Source organism: Mesoplodon densirostris, chromosome 6 (assembly GCF_025265405.1).
Source record: "Mesoplodon densirostris isolate mMesDen1 chromosome 6, mMesDen1 primary haplotype, whole genome shotgun sequence".
Lineage (NCBI taxonomy): Eukaryota > Metazoa > Chordata > Mammalia > Artiodactyla > Ziphiidae > Mesoplodon > Mesoplodon densirostris.
In genome coordinates, this window is record NC_082666.1 from 71534303 (window position 1) to 71548202 (window position 13900).

The 13900-nt window shown below is 39.1% G+C and overlaps 1 protein-coding gene across 1 annotated transcript in view; it reads right to left on the reverse strand.

Moving 5' to 3' along the window:
* Positions 1-13070, reverse strand: part of JAK2 (Janus kinase 2) — a 263827-nt gene extending 250757 nt beyond the window's left edge. Inside the window, exon 1 of the mRNA XM_060102217.1 lies at positions 12955-13070. The gene's annotated coding sequence lies outside the window, so the exon portion shown is untranslated. The remainder of the gene's footprint in view (positions 1-12954) is intronic.
* Between the last annotated feature and the right edge of the window lie 830 nt (positions 13071-13900).

The following is a 13900-nucleotide window of genomic DNA, read 5'->3' on the forward strand; positions in this document are numbered from 1 at the left end:
TAGCAAATGCTAATGAGGATGCAAAAAGTAACAGGAACACTTATTCAAAATGGTACTTTGGAAGATAGTTTTGCAGTGTCTTATAAAGGTAAACAAAGCTTTATCATAAAATCCAGCAATCATGCTCCTAGTTATTTACACAACTGATTTGAAAACTTATGTCCACACAAAACCTGCATGTAAATATGTATAGCAGCTCTATTCATAATAGCCAAAAGTTGGAAGCAGTCAAGATGCCCTTCAAGAGACAAATCAATAAACAAACTATGGCATATCTAAACAATGGAATATTATTCAGCAATAAAAAGAAATAAGCCATCAAACATGAAAAGACAGAGATGAATCTTAAATGCATATTGCCAAGTGAAAAAAGCCAGTAGCAAATGCTACATTCTGTAATAATGCCTTATATGACATTCTGGAAAAGGCAAAACTATAGAGGGTAAAAATGATCAGTGGTTCACAGGACCTTGAGGGGGAGAGGAGGGATATCTGAATAGATGAAGCATAGGGGACTTTTGGGGGCAGTGGGGGCTTTAGTTGTTAAAATTATAGTCCATGACGGTATGGGTTAATAATCCTGATACTGCTATACTTACATATTGTAACTGAGCAATTAAGGAAATGGATGGCAGACGGTAGAAGTCCAGACAGATAAGCAAGGGAAGAAAGCTAGAATGATCCATGTGGTAATAGATTTGAGTTAGAGACATCAGTATGAACTCATGTGTAGCTTAATATAGATATAAATAATTACATATAGAAATATTTATTATATGTGTATATACACAGATTATCTACACACATATATTTCCTTGTTCAGTCAGCTGAGAGGGTCTAGAAACAATGACACCCCAGTAGAAACAAGCATATCTAGTGCTCAAATGTTGGTTTTTAACACCATTCTCCAAAGAAAGGAAGCAGAGCTCTTTAGAGAAATGACTCATTCTAGGACCAGAACAGGAAACATACAAGATGAGCCTGCAGCATCTTACAGTGGCAGAAAGTAAGGAAGTGCTACAAAAAATCCACAGTACCACAATAATGGGTGTTTGGAAAAGGGACACCAGGGCCAAGTAAAATATCTCCAAACAGCCAAAACTGAATCAATTTAAGCAACAAAATAAGTAAGGTACTATTGGATTATAACCCAAAGTATAAAATAAATATCCATGAGTCCATACTGATATAAATAAGTGACTGAATTAATTAATAAGAAGAGACAAATCTCCCTTGCAGAACAATTCAAAATAAATTGTGTAGGTATTCCAACCTCAAAGAAGTGAGCATAACTCCCCATTCTTTATGTGTGAGCAGTATATAGTAACTTTCTTCCAAAGAGTACAACGTGGAAAGGGAGAAAAGAGTAACTTTACAATTGAGAAACCTGATACTTCTCAAAACCGTCAAGGTCATCAAAAATAAGGAAAGTCTGAGAAACTGACACAGCCAGGATGAGCTTATGGATACAAGACAACTAGATGTAATGTGGTGTCCTAGATGGGATTCTGAAACAGTAAAACGGCATTAGATAAAAACTAAGGAAATCTAAATAAAGTATGGACTTTAGTTAATAATGATGTATGTAATGATTCATTAATTATAACAAGTGTACCATATTAATGTAAGATGTTAATAATAGAGCAAACAAGGTGGTGACTATATGGGATTTCTGTACTATCTCTGCAATCTTTTTGTAAATCTGGAAATTTCTAAAAAATAAAAATTGAAAACTTTTGAAGGTTTTATATCTACACAGTTTGAAAATTTTAAACATCCTTCTAAATAACTTGGGTAAAAGAGAAAATGGAAAGAAAAATTACAAATAATTTAGAAATACACAACATAAGTATATTATACCTGAGAAGTTCTGCAATATGGATTAAGCAATATGCAGAGGAAAATTAATATTTGTAGCCTTAAGTGCATCCTTTAGAAAATAATAAAGTTTGAAATAAACTGAGCACAGAATTGAAGAAAAATAGTAATGTGAAGTAATAAATGAATAAATAACATGTAATTAAAAAGTAATATAAAGAATATAAATGGAAGGAAAAAGAAAAATTAAATTTTTATTAAATTTATAAGATTATTGGGGTCTTGATCAATAAAACTATGTTCCTGGGCTTCCCTGGTGGCGCAGTGATTGAGAGTCTGCCTGCCAATGCAGGGGACACGGGTTCATGCCCTGGTCCAGGAAGATCCCACATGCCAAGGAGCGGCTGGACCCATGAGCCGTGGCCACTGAGCCTGCGCGTCCGGAGCCTGTGCTCGGCAACGGGAGAGGCCACAACAGTGAGAGGCCCGTGTACCACAAAAAAAAAAATAAAATAAAAAATAAAAATAAATAAAACTATGTTCCTAAAAACCAATAACTATAGACAGCTATAATTTTTTTAAAAGGAACTATAAAAAAAATACAATTTAGGGATGAGAAATACTTAACTACAGGTATAGGAGAGATTTTTGAAATTATAAGAGAATTATCTATATTATTTCTATCCATAAATTTGAAAATTTAGGAAGTTTATTAGTCAAAACTGCTTTGGATGCAAATGACAGACACTCATTTCAAAATAGCTACAGCAAAAAGATACTATATTGATTCATATACCTGAGAAGTCCATAGGATAGTGCTGGTTCCCAACATGGCTGGGTCCAAGGGCTCGTTGTCATAAGACTATCTCTCTCCCCACTGTATCCCTCAGATCAGCTTATCTCTCAGTTCATGTATCTCTCTCCATGTATCAGAGAAAATGGACATCTACAGCCACAAAATTTCATCTTCCTAGTTTAAAAACCAAAGTAGAAAAAGAAAAATTTCCCTCTCTGATGTCTTATATCAATCCAGGAGAAGACTCTGATTGGCTCTGTTTGGATCTTGTGTCCATCCCTGTGATTGAGTTTCCCAAGAATGACATTTCCTTAATTTGGTAAAGAGAATCAGAAAACTCAACACCATATTTAGTGATGAATCATTAGAAGCATTTCTGTTAGAGAAAACAAGAGAATGAACTCTGTCACCACTATCTTTGAACACTGTACTAGAGTTCATAGTCAATGTAACAAGACAAGAAAAGGTAAATATCTTGGAAGAAAAAAAATGTTAGTTCCAAATATCTAACTTTGAAAAATCTAAGGAAATTAACTTTAAAAAAAAATTTAATGACATAGCAAGATTCAAGACAGACAATACAAAAATCATTAGTTGTCCTACATTAGCAATAACCAATAAGAATATAAAGTCAAGTCAATTCTTGGGACTCAGGATTGGCCACCAAAACAAAATACAGACAAATATATGTTTTATGAAAACTAATATTTGAAATGGAAGCATAAGAGCCTCTATTTACCTCACCACCACCACCAATATCTCTTTCTCCATCTGCCACACTTTTAACTTGTCACCAGAACCTCATTGGGAATTATCTTGTTAGATCTCTATCCTCTTTGACATGGAGGGATCCCTACAATATTCACAGTACATTCTATTTCTATTCAACTGTACCATTATTTTTTGTATCAGAATTATTTGTGTGTGTATCTTATTTCCTCTATATATGATCAGCAACTTCCTCTTTGTGTGCCATCCCCACAATATTTTGGGTGCAGTAGATACACCATGATTATCAACTTGAATTGATAATTCAAGATGGTATGGGTAAGAAAGAAGGAAATGGAAAACAAACTAAAGAGGAGTGGAATGATAAGGGTCAGAAAAGGTTGGTGGAGACAAGTCATTTGAGCCTCTCTTATGCATTCCTTTCTCTGGTTAAATCATCATTATCTGAATTCCTGAAATTTCAAAATGATAAAAATTCTAGAGCAGAGTATTCAGTATTTGGGGAATTACTGGTGAAAATATTAGGAAATATTCCCCATACAAAATAGCCAAAGTATGGAGAGCTTCCTGATTTTTTGAAGACTTGAATTTAATTCTTCCTTTCCTATTCTCCACAAATTCTCCCAAATATCCCTTTCTCTCTCCTTGGCCTCAGCTCTATTTTGCTTTTATTCTCTTCTGTTTTCCCACCCTCTTTCCTTTCTTCTCTTCTAAATCTAGAAGGTTCTCCCTTCTCTCCCATTAAGCCTGGTGTCAAAGGGGGCTGAGGAAGCCCTGGTTTTGTGTCTAACTCAGTCATGTCCTCTGTGGTATAGGAATGAAGGAGTCAGAAGCGGTCAAATATTTACTGAGTGCATTCCATGTTTGGAAAGAGTGAGCATTGGGGAATTAAATAGAACTGGGTTGAAATCAGGCTCCACACTTATAATCTCTGCACCTCAGTGTTCTCATCAGGAAAACAAAGACAATAGTAGCAGCTCCCACAGAGAGTTGTTGTATGGATTAAATAAGATATTGATTGTACAATGTCTAGTTCAAAGTAGGCACTCAGAAAATAATAACTATTAGGGAACTGGTTGAAAACCAAGGAAGGGAAGAGAAAGGTCATACTCCAGTTTTTTCTCCCACTTTCCTCCCCTCTAGCCTAAATTCATAGGAGTGGGGAGAGGAAAGAAGGCTGGGAGGCTAGAGTGCAGGCAAAACAATACTAAACCTTAAATCTCAATCCCTAATTTAGCTACTGAATCAAAATTAAAGACATCGAGATGACAGTTTATATTTCATATACTGGATTTATCGTTTATTCCAGAGAAATTATCTAAGCAATAACATTGTATTTGGAATACAAATCTCAAAGAGGAAAATGCTCTTAGACAAAAATTACAGCAAAACTGACACACCCCAATTACTCACTGGCTTCTCAAGAGAAAAAGAAATCTGGTGATGTTATTCCTGCCCTTACCCACTCCAATATCAATACAGTTTCAAATTCTCAGAGAGTAGTAAAAGCTCTTGTCTTTCACAAATTAACTAACAAAGCAAACTCCCCAAAACCCATGGGTGTACTGTGGCTGAGGGGGAGGGGGTAATTTTATCTAATTAATGAATTTTCCAAACATTTAATATTTGTTCTGCATAAAAAATATGAATGCCTGTTGTAGATCATTTACTCCTAGTGGTAAGTAATTGCAATTCATTTGGAAAGCATCTTCAATGCAGGTAGACACATTTTTCAAAACACCAGTTGACTATATAATTACTGCTACACTTACAAGCATTCCTCTGATGAAAAACAAAAGGGGTGGGGGAGCAAGTTTCACTACAGTCCCCTAAGAAAATGTTTCACTTCTCTCTGTTATCATTCAGCCTTGGCCATATCTGATTTCAGTGTTAGTGAATCTACTGCACTTTTAAGTAATAAAGAAAAGAACGCATTCTGGTTACTGCTGAAAAGAAATTTCATCAGTTTTCCTGTTAGTGTGAGTCATAGCAGAGAAGAATTTGATGATTTGCAAGAAGAAACCAAGGTCCACTAATAAGCACTCCAAGCCTTTAGGTCACAAGAGAATGGAATCAGCAACAAATTTTACTCTAAGTTTTTTCTTTGAGAGCCTACTGTGTACTAGCACTCTTCTAAGATTTGTGAATACTCTTTTTAAAAATACAGGATATAGTGTCTGACCATAAGGAATGCTTAACTTGAAATTTTCTTTATAAGAAATCAGCACTCAAAGAAAGAAAGAAATCAGCGTTCTTTGAATCCTCTGATGTTGAGACTTAAAAAAGCAATCCAAAGAGCTCAGCCTTCATTCACCATTAGAACAAGGATAATAATAACATTAATACCCAAATTTCACCAGCTCCAAGCCTCCCATTGGCTTGACTATGGGAAGTCCAGTTTCTTAGAATCTCCCCTTTAAAGTCATTTCCTAGAGTCTGCAAAGCTACCTACAAACATCCATAAACACTGAGCTGGGGAACTCAGAAGGGAAAGACACGATAGCAAAGTTGTTTGAGCCTCAAAGTGTTAAGTGGTTAGTCCAGCAAACTCTTTGTCATCTTATTAGCAGTTTCGGCACTGACAGTTCACCATGGGGGTCACACCATCCTGCCAATGCTGGACATCTAGTCACCTAAAACTGACCTTGAAAAATGAGAGGGAGTTTGGGATGTTCCACAGTAAAGTTATTCAGTCCCCAAATTGTTCTGGACAGCTCACTCACAAGTTAGAAACAGACATTTTCCTTGGGGCCCTTACTCACCAGGCTGGTAAGGTCAGGATTTTGGTAGCAATTCCTATAGTGCACAAGGAGCAACCACTCCATAAAACACTATGGCCTTGCTGCTAGGTTTGGCTTTGCTATGGCAGCTTCCTTCTTCCCTTATGGTGACTTAGCACTCCAGTGCTCCAGTCATTTCTCCCTTTTGCCGGGCTTCTGTGGGAGCTATTCTAGTCCATCAGGCATGCTGCCTGAAGCCAGGGGTGTCAGGATCCAAGTCTTGTGTTCCAGGACGCTCCTTGGCCCCTGTGCAAATCAGTGTCTGGCTTTCTTATCAGAATCACCTGAGCCCCACCTCTGGCCTAGCCCAGAAGCTCTGTAATGCCAACACTGGGAATATCACTACCAGATGAGTGATCATAAATGACAGACCAATGTTAATGGTAAGCACACTGAAAATGTAAAAAGCCTTCTTCGTACAATATATTTTTCCCTATCAGTTACCCAGTTCAAGGAGGGCAGAGGTGGTTGTGTGTGATTAGATGGCTATTTAAAGTAAGCAGTGCAAGAGAAATTCATAATAAGTCCACAGGAATTCGTATTTTGCTTGCAACTTTTCTTTTCTCAAAAAGTTAAATATTTTATTTCAGAATATTATGTGCTCAGAACCAGAAAGCCAGCAGCAATATACTGGAAATAATCTGTTTAAGGGATTTGAGAGATTGAATATAGCAATTTGGACATAGTTTAGTTTCCAAGGCCCAGAAAGATAGAGGAGATGATAGGTAATGTTTATTGAGCAGTTTCTATGTGTCAAACATGGTACTAAGTAATTTACATGCATTGTCTCACATGATCAAACAATGCCTTGAGGTAGCTACTATTATGACCTTCACCCTACAGATAGGAAAACCGAGATTAAGAAAATGTTCCAACATTCTAAGCTAGTAAGAGGTGGAACTGGGATACGAACACTGGGCCTCTGATTCTAACACCTCTGTGCTCACCGCCTCCCCTGTGGCTTCATCATGGGTTTGGCTGCCAAATTTGACTTCTAACCCCATTTCTGCTCCTAAAGGGTCACTTAATCCCACTACCTGTCTGTAAAATGGAAGAATGAGAATTCTCTGAGCTAACATTCGCAAAGACTCAATACAATATCATCATTACATAAGAGGGCAGAGTTCATCCCTCATGAGAAGGATGAGGGGGTCAGAAGACCCTCCAGCTGCAGAATTCAGCTCTGGGGCACCATCAACAATGCCCAGGCACATTTGAAGAGGGGCAGCACTGTTACCAGGTGTAGTGATAATGTGATTTGAGGCTTGAAAATAATGTGGGCACTCTAGTCACACTGCTGACCTCAGACCACCACTGACTTCCAACAAGGAGGTTCAGGCACACTGGATTTACTTTCATTCTTACCCAGACTATTTTTACCTTTGTCCAAAACAGCTCAAGTCAGGAATACCAGGATTATCTGCTTCTTTCATTGTCATAAAAGTTGTCTCAATTACCAAAGCTGATTATTTTCCACAGGTGCTCTCATGCTTCTTATCACAGTGTGTCAGAACACAAAAGCTCAGAGGCCCCTGCCTATTTGGCAATCTCTTTTCTAAGGCTCGGATTCCCCTTTAAATGATACAGATACAGCTAGTCTATGAAGTATCTATTCTATCTTCAGTTTGAAATTCTCACAGTCACAGAAGTTTTGTTATTAGGTTCTCCATCTATACAGGCAGCTGGACACAGACGCACTGCAGGTAGCTACCTATGGAGCTTTGTGCTTATGATGAAGTGTAATAAGGTAAGAGGAAGAGGGGAATGGGTTGAGCCCTTAGCCAAAGGACTGAGCATTCCAGCCAGCTGATGTCCTGGTATCATCTGCCCTGAAAGGTGACTGCAACAGAAGAGAGCCATCTGCTACAGTCTGCCTGTTTAAGAAAGCCCAGTGTCTCTCCATATCCAGTCCATTCTGGGTTGAGCACTGATACTGAATATTTATCACTGAGTCCCTATATGCCAGTTCATATTTAAATCCATCATTTGTTAATTGATTGCTATTGTCATTTCTATTGTAAATCAATGTAAGTAATTTCCATGTGTGGGTTTGTTAGTACCTTATTCATTGCCCATGGGCCTGGAAATCAATGGAAACCAAGTAGAGTTCCCTCTTTTCAGCTTTAATTGTAGGTAGTTTCCATTGGTCTCTCCTGGATTTTCAGGGTTCTGTTCACAGGACTGCCTCATTTTCCCTTAGACTAGACTTCCTTGATGGCCATCATCATCATAATGTCAACATATGTTGAGTACTTACCATGCTTGAGACATTGTGTAACTAATACACATATACTTCACATGAATGACCTCACTCAATTCTATAAGGTTATTATCATTATTATTATTATTACCTCTATTTTATAGTTGAGGAAGTTGAGTCATAGAGAAGCTTCCTGCCCACAGATCACAAAGCTAGAGAGAGCTGGAGCTGGAATTTATACCCATGTCTGTGTGACTCCAAATTCTGAGCCCTAAAGAGCTCCATCATTTACACTCCTCCCTGACTAGGACCCCAAAAAAAACTTCATTTCTACCAGTTTCACTAAACAGTGGCCCAAAGAATGGCTCTCTCTGGGGGCAGGTTACAGGCTATTTACTAAATTATAAGAACATGAATTTAGTCTAAAGTGAATGACAGTTACCTAAATGTGGTAAGTCTAAGTGATTGTCTAAATTAATCAGTTTCAGAAAAAACTGAGCTGCTTTGTAAGGGAAACAGTTGGTGGGAGGAAATATAGGTCTCTTCTTTTTATTCTTTTCTGTGTGCCATTGGGTAAGTCACTTAGCTTCTCTGTGCTTCAATTCCTAGAATTGGACTGGATACAGCTTAAAGCAGTGTTTTTCAAACTGCATCTCACAAGCCATTCGTGGGTTATGAAATCAACATAGTGAGCCACAACAATTATATTTTAAGACATTAAACAGGATAGAAGAGTAGAGCATAAATACATATTTTTTATTTTCTACTATTCTAATACTATAAATAGTATAGCACTAATACTATAAATATTTTTATATATATTGTTCAACATGATTCCATGAATGATAAGAAACCAAGGTAACACAACTAACCTCATGATATCAGCTCTGCATGTCATAACTTGTCAATATATAGGCAAAATCCTCATGAGATACTGGGTATATTCTTCTGATCTCATTTGCTTTGAAGCTACACTTATCTTGTTTGCTCAGATAGGGCTTAGAAATCTGTATATTATTAATGATGGACAGCATACATACAAAAAATGTAAAAATCATAAGTGTATGGCTTGAAGAGTTTTAACATAGTAAACATATGGTAACTAGGTAACTAATATCAAGAAATAGAACAGACTAACATACCAGAATCCCTCTCATGTTCTTTTCCCAGACTCTACCTCTTTCCAACAAGGTGAGCCAATATCTTGTCTTTGAACAGTATAAATTGGTTTTGCTTTTTTTTTTTTGAACTTCATATAAATGAAACTATACAATATATACTTTCCTGTGTCTGGCTTTCTTTGCTCAACATCATGATTGTGAAATTTATAGTCACTATATTTGTGGTTTGTTCATTCTTTCCAATTAAGGAGTGTTACAAATAGTGCTGAAATGAACTTTTGTATGTCTTTTGGTGCACGTATATATGTATTTCTGTTGGGTAAATATATAGGAATGAAATTGTTGGGTCTGAGGGGAGAGCTCTCAGACGCTGACCATGCTGGCACCCTGCCTGATCTTGGATTTCCAGCCTCCAGAATTGTGATAAGTTCCTGTTGTTTAAGCCACCCATTTGGTGGTATTTTGTTATGGCAGCTGAAGCCTACAGGGTTTGAATGCCATTTTAATAATTTAACTAGTTTCCCAAAGAAAATTGGAAGTTAACTTTCAGAGGGATAACTTAGCCAACTATTTCAAAGCATTAGTTCACTTATTTCCAGGGAAAAAACATTCTCATTTCTGTCTTCATCCCAGAGACACACCCTTCAGAGGTATGTGTAGGTTGCTCTAAATCCACAGTTCCAATACCCAACATTGGCAATAATGGTCGTTGATGTAGACAAGAGCTTCCCCCCCAAAATTATTCTATACATAAAAACTGAAAATGAGTCCTAAACATGCTTATGACTGAAAACAATACTGATAGTACAATTTTTGTAAGTCTATGTATATCCACACACTCATACCTATAAACAGGAAAAGAAAAGAAAAAGCCTAACTGGGGAAACAGAGAGTCTCATATATGTCAATAGGACTAGAAATTGGTTAGGCCTTTGTAGAAGGCAATTTGACAAACAGCTGTCAAATTTTAAACGCATGTGCTCTGGGCTTCCCTGGTGGTGCAGTGGTTAAGAATCCGCCTGATGGGCTTCCCTGGTGGCGCAGTGGTTGAAAGTCCGCCTGCCGATGCAGGGGACACGGGTTCGTGCCCCAGTCCGGGAGGATCCCACATGCCGCGGAGCGGCTGGGCCCATGAGCCATGGCCGCTGAGCCTGCGCGTCCGGAGCCTGTGCTCCGCAACGGGAGAGGCCACAACAGTGAGAGGCCCGCATACCGCAAAAAAAAAAAAAAAAAAAAAAAGAATCCGCCTGCCAATGCAGGGGACACGGGTTGGAGCCCTGGTCCAGGAAGATCCCACATGCCATGGAGCAATTAAGCCCGTGTGCCACAACTACTGAGCCTGTGCTCTAGAGCCTGTGAGCCACAACTACTGAGCGTGCCGCAACTACTGAAGCCTGAGCGCCTAGAGCCTATGCTCCACAACAAGAGAAGCCACCGCAATGAGAAGCCTGCGCATCGCAACAAAGAGTAGCCCCCGCTCGCCACAACTAGAGAAAGCCTGCACGCAGCAACGAAGACCCAACACAGCCAAAAATAAATAATAAAATAAAGTAAACAAATTTATTAAAATAATAGAATGTGGTAGGTAGTTCTCTATGTGTACTGATGTGGAAAGCTGTCTATGATGTACTGTTAAATGAAAAAAGCAAGTCAACAGAGCATTATTTAAAGTACAAGCCCAACAAAGAAACTTCCTATGTATGACTCCATGTGTGAAAAAGCATAGGAAATAGGTCTGGAAGAACAGTGTTGGTGATGGTTACCCCTGAGGAGAACAGTAGGATAGAGGGTAAAGGGTGTGTATCCATTTGCTAGGGCTGCTGTAACAAAATACCACAGCCTGGGTGGCTTAACCAACAGAAACTTATTTTCTCGCAGTTTTGGAGGCTAGAAGTCAAGGTGCTCACAGGTTTCTTCTGAGGCCTCTCTCCTTGGCTTGTGTATAGCCACCTTCTTGCTGCATCCTCACGTGGCTTTTTCAGACAGGACACCAGTCTGATTGGATTAGGGCCCACCCTAACAGCCGCATTTAACTTAATCACATTTTAAAGGCCCTTTCTCCAAATAGTCACATTCTGAGGTACTGGGAGTTAAGACATCAACATATGAATTTGGCGGGACACAATTCAGCCTATAATAGGGTGACTTCTGCATTTTGTCTAGTCTCAAAATTTTATGATAAGCATGTATTTTTTAATATATTTATTTATTTATTTATTTATTTATTTATTTATTTATTTGGTACGCGGGCCTCTCACTGTTGTGGCCTTTCCCGTTGTGGAGCACAGGCTCCGGACATGCAGGCTCAGCAGCCACGGCTCACGGGCCCAGCCACTCCGTGGCATATGGGATCTTCCCAGACCGGGGCACGAACCTGTGTCCCCTGCATCGGCAGGCAGACTCTCAACCACTGCGCCACCAGGGAAGCCCTAAATTTATTTATTCATTTATTTTTTGGCTACATTGGGTCTTCGTTGCTGCACGCGGGCTTTCTCTAGTTACGGCGAGCGGGGGCTACTCTTTGCTGTGGTGAGCGGGCCTCTCATTGCAGTGGCTTCTCTTGTTGCAGGGCACGGGCTCTAGGCACGCAGGCTTCAGTAGCTGTGGCACGTGGGCTCAGTAGTTGTGGCGCGCGGGCTCTAGAGTGCAGGCTCAGTAGTTGTGGTGCACAGGCTTATTTGCTCCGCGACATGTGGGATCTTCCCGGACCAGGGCTTGAACCTGTGTCCCCTGCATTGGCAGGAAGATTCTTAACCACTGCGTCACCAGGGAAGTCCCAGCATGTATTTCTTTTGTAAGTTTAAAAACAATTAGAAAGATAGGAAAATACTGACTGGAAGACAAATGTTAATAGCAAAATATCAATAGGAGTTATCTCTAAGGGTTATAGGTGATCCTTATTTTATTTCCTCCATGTTTTTTTAATGTTTCTCTCATGCTCTTCAATGAACATGTATTGCTTTTTAATTAGAAAACAGAATATTATTTTTTAATGAAATGAATAAATCCAACAGCTTCCCCTTCAATAGCCTAGAAATTAGACATACTCCAGGAAAACATCTACCTTTGGAACTGGCTAGTGATCTCTAATAATTTACAATGACACTTCACTTATAATAAGCTATTTAAAATATGTGATCATTCAGAGATGGTATGTGATTCTTAGGTTATGAAAACTTCTCTAAATTTTCTAGGTTACAATAGTAAAGTGAACCTAATCTTAAAGTAGTAGCCTTTTCAAGCAATTATTCAAATTAAAGATTTTTCAAATGAGTATTACATTATGCCTATGGTATGAACTGCACACTTTTTCTTAATTTACTAATACTTATTAAGTAATGAGACTTAATCCCAACACCAATAATAATAATGTCCTATACATATAGACTATTTTTTCCAAAAGATGTACATCATAGTTATTAATTAGATAACCCCATTATGTTATGAAATCACCTGTGGAGAAATGTGTTAAGAATAAGAAAACAAAGAGCTTGTGAGTCAAACACTTACCTGCTTTGCCTCAGGGTTTGGAGCTCACTTGGAAACACCCGTGAGATTTGCTGACTTCTGAGTTAGGCAACTTTTCCTTGTAGCCCACATGAGCGAAGTTCCATCAGGTGATAGGTTTGTCAGTCTAGCTCTCAGGAGAGTTCCAGTCTGCATGTAGAGCAGCACAGGACAGAATTTCCTAACAAGGAAATTGCTACACATTCCCCCATGTGGCTATTTGAAGGATGAAGCAATGACATCTTCCAAAGTGGCATCTCCTTTTTTTCCCCTTTTTTCCTTAGAAATTGCCTTTAGTGCTGGTAAGAGTGGATTTTCCAAAGACACAAAGCAATCTAAAGTGACAAATAACTGGAAATTTTGAAATTTTCCTTTTTGTGGTCAGTAATCCCAACAGCTTTCTTCCCATTGGGGAGCCACTCATAACTCCTGACCATTCATCCACTGGAATGTAGCAGATTTGGAAATTCCCATCCGCCATTCTTGTCAGGGATCCATTTCTTCACCATGCCAAGTCTTGTCAACCACAGAAGTTTGCATTTAGAAGTGGGCAGGTTTTCTATTTCTTTCATGCTTTAGGAGCAATAAGTCAAAACAAATACTTTGAGGACTTCCCTGGCAGCGCAGTGGTTAAGAATCCACCTGCCAATGCAGGGGACACGGGTTCGAGCCCTGGTCCAGGAAGATCCCACATGCTGTAGAGCAACTAAGCCCATGCGCCGCAACTACTGAGCCTGAGCTCTAGAGCCTGCGAGCCACAACTACTGAGCCCACGTGCCTAGAGCCCGTGCTCTGCAACAAGAGAAGCCACCACTATGAGAAGCCTGCGCACCGCAAGGAAGAGTAGCCCCCACCCCCAGAGAATAAGAAGGAGGCTTTTTGCTGAGTTTTTTGGCAGGACTGCAGAGGCACCTTGTACTGCTGGATTAGCTGAGGGGATTCCATGTGG